The following is an 8,223-nucleotide window of genomic DNA, read 5'->3' on the forward strand; positions in this document are numbered from 1 at the left end:
TGATGACGGTTGTACAACTTTCTATGTCAACTCTAAATCACTGAATTGTACACTTATGAAAGGGTGAATTTTATGATATGTGTATCTATCTCACTTTAAAAATCGTCATGAGTAAATGTGATTTTTACAAAAGAACATCAAAAACACATATAATCCTGAGTTGTTTGTTTATTGGTTGGTTCTCATTCTCACTCTACTAAGCTCTGTAGATATGAAGAAAGACCTCCCAAGCGAGCCAAGCACTATTTGTTTAGAGCTGGCGCTACAGACTGAGGGACAGAGACACTGCCTCTCACGTTACACTGACTCAAGCACACGCAGAAGTGCTTTCTGGTGGGAAAAAAGAAGGTTGTGATGTGAGGAAGCTGGAGGCGGTGGACAGGAATAGGGGTAGCCCACACGATTGCTTAGGGCACATATTTGGCTTTCCTACATTCGGTTCTGAATGCAAAGGATGAAAAATGTTGTCAGTTGCTGAGCAATCACTGACCCTTGGGGTCTGTTGCTGCACAGATTTGGGTCTGGCTTTCCAGGTTGCTTGCTGCAGGGGTGGGGCAGGACCTCGTGTTTATAAGGAGGAGTTCCCTGACTCCCAGGTATATATAGAAAATTCTGTATTCTGGAAATCCTCTAACATCTTCAAATACTCTGTGGATAAAGAAACTTTAGTCAGTGTTTTTAAAATTAACTGCAAACAATGGTAATAATTACAGTAGTGTTGAGTAACAAAAACAATGATAATTTTCATTACCAAAGTCTCAGGATTTCTTATTTCATTAATGCCTACATTGTGGTGATTCTTAAAATGAAATAAAAACATAAAAAATTATTAACCCAATGCATATTTTTTGCGTCCTCAATATCGCTGCCAAGCCATCTGGTCGACCTTGCCGCAGGAGCCACCAGGTGAAGCTCCACTGGTGCGAAGCTCAGCGGGACGAATCCGGGGCGTGCAAGGGCGCAGGCGTTCAGCCGCCGCCCTAACTCCTGAGGTCGACCCAGACCGCCATCCATCGCGTTGCTCGGTCCGGGGTGTCCGCTCGCGGGTCCAGAGACCGTTCCCAGGACCAGAGAGAGAGCTTATTCTTGGGGGAGCCTCAGACTACCGCTCACAGCCAAGATTGGGCCCGGGCTCGGGGCTCCTCCCGACCACCAACGGACGGTCCAGGCTGCACCCCATTTCCCAAACGTTTGCTAGGGGCTCCGACAACTGAGACCAAAGTGGGATGGCCGCCGTGCCCTGAGCGTCCTCCCCACTCGCCCGCGACACTCCGTGTCATTCCACGCGGTGAGAGAACCTGGGTGTGCTGTCGACACAGAAGCGCTGCGACGAGGTGAACAGGAGACAGGACGCCGGGCGCTGCCAGTGTAGACTCATCCTGACCTGCAGGGGAATCACATCTACGGAGCCCCGTGACCGCTTCGCGTGGAACCTGGAGAAATGAAAATGGCTGCCGGGGAGCAGGCCCAATGCCGCCACGCCACCTGGACGGACCCGGGCCCCCAAGGCGGCGAGGACGCACCGCCGGACTGCCTGTAGGTCGGGGCGTCATTGTCCCGTGGGAAGGAGGAAGGGGAGGCCCGCGGTCGCCCTCCCAGTGACTCCTCGTTTCGCCATCCGGCCAGGGCCCCATTCCGGCGAGAGACGTAAAAAATTGGTGAATAAATTCGGGATACAGCGTGGAGACCTTGGAAGGCCAGGCGCCGTCCGAGTACATCCGTGTCGTTGCCCACCTCCTAATGACTAGGAAAATTGAGAAAGTACGACCACCAGGACGTGAAGGACGACGTCGGGCATGCACACTGTGTCCTATCACCACGCTCAGTCTTGCGGGCAGAGGGGCACCAGGGCATGCTGGTAGACCCAGCAGGACCACACCAAACACAGCCCGAAGCGCAAGGCCGTCCTCACACCACATGAATCTGCTCGGCCAATCTCCGGCTACAGCAGGAAGCGCCCACGCCTTGGCACCACCGGGACAGTCGCCGCCAGCATCACGGCCTCCAGGAACTCTGCCTCGCGCCTGGCGGCCGAGTCACAGCCCTCGCCAAAGTCGCCGAAGCTCCGGAGGGAAGGGACGATCTCAAAGCGGCCGCTATGTAGCGACCGGCAACCGCTGGAACGTACCCGGTACGGATCCCGATCTCCGGCCGGCAAGGGTGCAGCGCGGGCCGCCCAAACGCCCGAGCTAGTCACGGGGCATCCGCCTCGGAGCTAGCTCCCGGCTCAGTACGACGCGGCGCGACCCCGGCAGCAGAGAGAAAGGGGGAGGGAGCTGGGAAGATGTCACCGGGAGGCTGCAGCGAAGGATCCCCAAGCACACGGGCGGATCCCTGCTCCCGGGGCGGACTTAGGGATTTTGCGAGGACTCGGGCTGTGTGGATTGAAAAACTGAACCATGAAAGTACTCGGTAAAAACATGTGTGAATAATTTTTATTTGTGATTTCATAGTGGAGTCCTTGTGAAGCATTTCTTTAAAAAGTCCAGAAGCCATCAAAGAAATGAATGGTAAACTTGACCACAAATTGATCTTTACATATTCCACAAGCAAAGTCAAATAAGAAACAGCTGTGTGGGGAACATTTGTGCAAATTACATATGTAATAAGAATATTGATATCAGCATTACTTAATATAAAAACAGAGCATTTCAAAAACATAGCCATTAAGAGGAATTAGGTAAATAAATTCTAGTTAGTGCATCCCCACAATGCATTATTATCAATTTGTGTTTGGGTTACTGATATTTTTTTAAATGAGGTAGATCTATAGGTACTGACTTAGAAAGATTTTGATAATGAACTATTCAATGAACATAGCCATTTGTAGAACTTCCAGGGTGGTTAAAAAAAAAAAAAAAACCCAGCACCAACAACAAGATATTCATTTATCTTTTAAAGAATCTGAGTTGGAAAGCCAAAGGAATTAGAATAGCTAAAGCAATTCTGATAAACAAGAATCAAGTCTTCCCTATAGCCTGGTGTCTGGAGCCAGAAAGATGAGTGTCTTCAGAAACAAAGATGGGCTGCACCTCCTGCTTTTCTGCCCCATCCTACTACAGCTTCCAGGCAGGAGCTAGCATCCCAGCCCCTAAATGCCTCTGCTCCACCCAGGCCCAGATGCAAGTGGGGACCTTGTGTAAACTTGCCTCTGCAGACCTGGGCTCCTCAGCCTGTTCCCTCATCCTGGGAGCCCCTAGACATTCACTCAGGCGCCCCAATCATCCCCACCAGGGGCTGCTGGCTCGATTCTGCATGGTTTCAGCCCTTCACTCCATGAGCCTTGAGTTGCTTTCCCAAGGGAAAGACTTCCCCTTACACAGCAGATGCGAACCAAGGGGACACCTGAACTTCTGCACCTGGACCCATCATACACACTTTGTCCTCACATCTGGTGATGAACACCTGATGAGAGTGGAGATGATACAGGCAGCACCTCCTGACCCCAAGTTTAGTATAAAACTTGTCCAGTCATGCAGAGGGGTGGACATTACCTCAAGGCTCTCTGACTTTTTAATGACAATATTCCTGAACAAATAATAAATAACATATAATAATATATAGCTTTTATTTATTGGGTTTTGTTGTGTGAGAAACACTTACCTATTAGATCATGTAATCACTCAACTCTCTCAAGAGGTTATGAAACTTATTCACACTTGAAAATTGTGAAGTTCAAATTGGGAAATAATTTGCCCACAATCAAAGCTGATTAGTGGCAGAACATGGATATTTCTTGCCTTGTGTTGTCTGTAGATTTAATAAAAATTGGTGGAACACAGGGTTTATTTATTAATTCCCAAGTACAAATATTATAATTGCTAACCCGGAACTCAGAACTTACATTCTGTCATAGAATGTGCTGGTTATTTCATACCACTTACGTGATATTCCTTAATTATGAAAGCTATTGTGTATTCAGAGTGTGCACATCTCTGTGATGCATTTGAAAGACATATGTCAAGTCAGCCCAGAGAAATATTGGACTTGAGCTCAAAAAGCGTTTGAGCTTTTGATACACACAGCTACCTTTTCCCAGTGCAGTCACCCTCAACCATCACCTCTAGATACTCTTGGGGATGGAGGAGCGTGAACCAGAAAGTCCAGCATGTTTTTAGGAATCAGCCACCTTCCAGTTGTGGCTATAAAGTTCATCAAAAAAGGGACGCCCTGTCAGAACCAACACAGAGGAACCTGCACAGGGATGTGACGTTGGAGAACAACAGTCATCTGTTCTCTGTGGGTGACACTGTCAGCATTTACTTATTTAATAAAAATCATCCAGAACAGCTTCCCCAGAGTTCACTCCTCTCCCCACCCTGACACATATACACTCATACAGCACTTACTAAAACCTGTACGAAATGATCTTGTTCATTTGTTTACTTCATCTTTGTCATGTCAGAAGATAGTAGACTTTCGGAGAACTGTAGTATGTCTTTCTTGCGGCTCCATATCTAACACTCAGACCAGTGCTGGGCACTCACTGCATGGAGGCCTTAAATGGATAGATAAATGCATTAAATATTTTCCAAAAACCATTCTGCTGTGCAAACTCTGGTGGAGTTTAACCCTACAAAGTTACACAGAACAGATATTGTCCCTTTAAAATACAAATCATAGGGTTGGCATTGAGTTATGCTATTGGATTTTCCTTTCTAATAAAGTTTAATCCACTATAAAACAATTGATTCACACTGGTCAGAGGAAAGGCGGGAAAAAAAGGATCCTGCAGTCTGTCAAAGTCCTGGGACCTAAGCATCAACAGACAGTTCCTTAACATCTGAAGCAAAGGTCAGCGTCCTTCTGCTCTGGGGAAGGGCCGGTGGTGCTGCCCGTGCTCAGGACGCCCTTCCCCGTGCTGCTCTTTAAGTTCGCCTCGCTCCTCCTCCTGACGTGAACCTGAAGACCACACACAGATCCCAAAGCAGGACTCCAAATCCACATACATTTTTCCACAAATGGTTCTTGCCTATACAAGTAGATGTGATTTCCCAGCTGTAGCAGGAGAAGAGGTGTGGAGGAAGAAAGAGGATTCCCAGAGTCCCAGCTCAAGTTGGGCTCCAGGCTCCTGGGATTCTATGTAGAGAGGGGCCTGGTCAGTGAGAGAACAGGACCTGTAATGTCAACTGCAGATTTCCTTGAGGAAGAAGTCTTATGACATCTTGTAAGGCCAATGCAGAAATATCGCTCCAATAGTGTCCTAATTCTTTGAGCACATTAATCTCTACTCATCTAACTTTATGTACATTCCTTGGCTTCTGAGAAAGTGCTCTTTCTGTTACCATTATTCATGTAGCAACATTTGTTTCAGTCTCTCTCTTTTGTTGATTTACTGTGTTTTAATCTCCCCGACATCTCACCTTCATTTTATTTTTCAGTCATTTTACTCTTAAAAATAGTTTACATCATCAATGTTCTATATCATGTATCTAATTGTTGCTATATTCCTCCATTTCACATCTTTTCTCTGTGTTAAAGCCAATACTTGACACATACTTACATTAGCCTTGTGAGCATTTGCAAAATTCTCATTCCCCTAAGTCACTGTAGCTATTTCTTTTCTCTTTTTTTCAGACATGGAAGGTGACCTTAAAAAGCATTAAATGATACCCACACAGCATGCGTTCAGGAAGGACCCATTTATCTGCAGGTCAACGGTATGTTTCTTGGGGATGAACTCAGTCGTCACATTAGAGACATGGTAATGGGATAAACTAGGAGTTCATGAGAATCTTCTGATGGAAAAAAAGCCTGAGCATAAATTCTGTCCCAGTAGAAAATTTTGAATACTTTAAATTTTGGAATAACATTTCCCTGAAGACAAACTAGAACTGCAGTTTCAATAAAAGGACAATTGCCTCAACGTAGCTCATGTATATAATGTGTGAAAAATAAAGAAGACTTAAAATTTAATCAGAAAGTTATGCAGGTGAGAGGCTACAAAATAGAAAATCAGTGTGTATTCAGCAAAGTAACACTGCATGTGAATAGAACGAACACGGGAGTTTTGTTAAAAAGAAGACCACCGGTGAGAGAGCAGACTAGAGTCAGTACGTAGAGAAATGAGTACATGAACGTGCGTGGGCATCTGTAACAGCCTCTCCTTTCCTTGCACATAGCAGAGACTTCACTCTGGAGGAGGGTCCATCGAATGTAATGCATGTGAGGAGATTTCACATGCAACAACGTGAACTCCACATGTATTAACTCAAATAGGAGAGAATCCCTATAAATGCTATGAATGTGGGAAAGAATTCAACTAGAGCCCTCACCTTTATATACACCAAAAATTCACACAGGAGAAAAATCCTATATTTTTCACGAATGTGGAAGAGCCTTTGGCCAATATTCCTTTTTTAAGTATCAATAACAGAAGGTGAATTATACTGTAGAGAAACCATAGAGATCCCACCAATGTGGGAAAGCTTCAGTCAATGCTCTAAACTTAGATGGCATGAGAGAACTCACCCTGGAGGGACCCCTACAAATGTTATGAAAGTGGGAAATAGCTCAGCTGGGGCTTTGCCCTTATACACATGAAAAATCACACTGGAGAGAAACCCTAAAATCGTAGTGAATGTGGGAGACCCTTCATCAGAGGCCAACTTTCGTTCACATATATGAGCTCAAATAACAGAGAAGTCCTATGTCTGGAATAACTATGGAAGAGCTTTCAGTTGAAACTATGTTACTTTAAAGTCGTGGACTCATTCACACTGGAGAGGAAACCTTGTGAGTGTCATCTATGTGGGAAAACATAAGACAAAGCCATGACCTTAGACATCATGTGAGAAGTCACATTGGGAAGAAGCCCTATAAATATAATAAATGTGGAAGAACCCTTAGATGCTGCTCTCACATTTGTATGCACCAGAGAACTCAGGAAGAGACACCCTATATCTGCAGTCAATGAGGTAGAGCCTTCAGCTAGAATTTCTCTTTCTTAAACCACCAGGACACTCAAATGAAGAGAAACCCTAGACCTGTACTCATGGTGGAAGAGCCTTCAGTTGGCGCTCCAGCCTCAGCACACAGAGAACACAGAGTCAGCATTAATTCAATTAATCCTGTTACTTAAATTTTTAATGTATTATTTCCCTCATAAATTAAGAGAAAATTATGAATTAATTTACTCTTTAACAAGGGTGCTAGTTCTGGGAAACTGTGTGTACCTGGACAGAAAAATTCCAAGAACTCAGAGTCAGGCAGTGGTTTATCCCCTATATTAGAATTTTAGAGCCAAAGGATTTTTCTCACAAGAAGAGCAGATACCTATCTCGGTACTGAGAAACGGGCGGATCATTGCAGACATGGAGCATTCCATTTCCAGATTGTTTCAGAAAAGCAGGGTTGAATGTACTAATTCATGGAAACATAAAGCACTGCCCCTCAGAGCTCCATTTGTAAGTCTGCCCTCCAAAGATCTACTCTTTCCTCCAGATGAATAATCCTAAAAATAGAAAGTGCTGGGAGAAAGATAAGCATACAGGGAAAGCCCATTTTGTAAGTTAAACCTGCAAGAAAGCTAGTTAGGGAGAGGCTAGGTCCCCGTCTTTAGATCAATTTCTTTTTCTTTGTTGGCCAAAACATTCATTATAACCCCGAGGTCAATTGAAGACCAATGAGTTAAGGCATGATTTATTCAAAGGGTCTATAAATCACAGGATGTTGGGGCAACATTTGTAGGTGTATGTGCTCCTGTGAATGCGTGTGCGTGTGCATGCACACACACACACACACACACACACACACAGAAAGAAGGGAGAGAGACTAGAGTATCCATCTGATCCTAAAAGGAAAATGTCACTCAGGAATCAAGGCCATAAATGTGTCATGCAGGAGAAGAATCATATAAATCACTTATATATTCATGGATTCAATTTTCAATTATTAACAAATATTTACTGAGTACATCTCACAGTTCAGAACTTGGGCTTTTATGAGGATTAAATTGTAAATGATACAATGCCCTTCTCTTCGTATAACTGTACATTCTAATGCAGGCAATAAAAATGCACTGCAAAATAGAATACGTGCATAAGGGTTTACACATTGTATAATTACAAAATCCTTGCCACTAGTCTACCAAGAAAAGTTGGCACTTTATAAAAGAAAATTGACATTTAAAACATTGTCAATTCTGGAACTTTGGCAGACCATATATTTCAGACTCTCTGCATTATTAAAAAATATTTTACACAATTCTGAACCTTAGAAAAA

General features: G+C 44.3%; 1 long non-coding RNA gene across 1 annotated transcript; it reads left to right on the forward strand.

The window, feature by feature from the left end:
* Positions 1-780: 780 nt before the first annotated feature.
* LOC118889502 lies at positions 781-7,012 on the forward strand. Its single transcript, XR_005018551.1, has 3 exons — positions 781-2,230; positions 5,578-5,660; positions 6,959-7,012. It is a non-coding gene; the product is annotated as an uncharacterized LOC118889502 (long non-coding RNA).
* Positions 7,013-8,223: the final 1,211 nt, after the last annotated feature.

The sequence above is a fragment of the Balaenoptera musculus genome, unplaced genomic scaffold (genome assembly GCF_009873245.2).
Source record: "Balaenoptera musculus isolate JJ_BM4_2016_0621 unplaced genomic scaffold, mBalMus1.pri.v3 scaffold_56_arrow_ctg1, whole genome shotgun sequence".
Classification (NCBI taxonomy): Eukaryota; Metazoa; Chordata; class Mammalia; order Artiodactyla; family Balaenopteridae; genus Balaenoptera; species Balaenoptera musculus.